This window comes from Elephantulus edwardii, unplaced genomic scaffold (genome assembly GCF_000299155.1).
Source record: "Elephantulus edwardii isolate Elephantulus edwardi_28Jun2011 unplaced genomic scaffold, EleEdw1.0 scaffold00081, whole genome shotgun sequence".
Lineage (NCBI taxonomy): Eukaryota > Metazoa > Chordata > Mammalia > Macroscelidea > Macroscelididae > Elephantulus > Elephantulus edwardii.
The window spans coordinates 6858493-6859232 of NW_006399831.1; positions in this window are offsets into that span (position 1 = coordinate 6858493).

The following is a 740-nucleotide window of genomic DNA, read 5'->3' on the forward strand; positions in this document are numbered from 1 at the left end:
ATAACGGGAGGGGGAAAAATCACTGCTATAATACTCAAATAGAATCTTGCTAAAGATTACATTAAAAATTGGAAGGAAATTCCAGAAATTCAAGGTGGATTCTGTAGAGATTGTGGAATGATGAATATTACTGCTAATATTGGACAGATGATAGCTAAGAGCAAAGAAATCATAAAGATATTTTGAGTTTCATTTACCATGCAGAGGCATTTGTAGGTAAGGATAAATTATGCCTAATATTAGGAGGAGTTGAAATTCTAGAATACTTAACCACAGTCATGTGAAATCTATTTATAGACCAAGAAACAGTTATTTGAACAGAACAAAAGAAAACTGCATGATTTAAATCCAGGAGAGGTGTGCATCAGAGTTGTGTCCATTCTTCATAACTATTCAACCTGTGTGCAGAGCAAATACTTCAAGAAACTATGGGAAGATGAACGTGGCATCAGGATTGCAGGAAGACGCAACAATCCGTATTACACAGATGGCACAATTTTTCAGGCAGAAAGTGAAGAGGAATTGAAGCACAGAGAAAGTGCAAAGACTGTTGTTGTTGTTGTTATGTGCCGTCGAGTCGTTTCCGACTCATAGCGACCCTATGCACAACAGCCTTAAACCCTGCTCTATTCTGCGCCAACCGCACCGCCTCTGACACACCCATCCTGATTACCCCAGTCACTGAATCGATCCATCTCATAGAGGGTCTTCCCCTCCTGCGCTGTCCCACCACCCTCCCA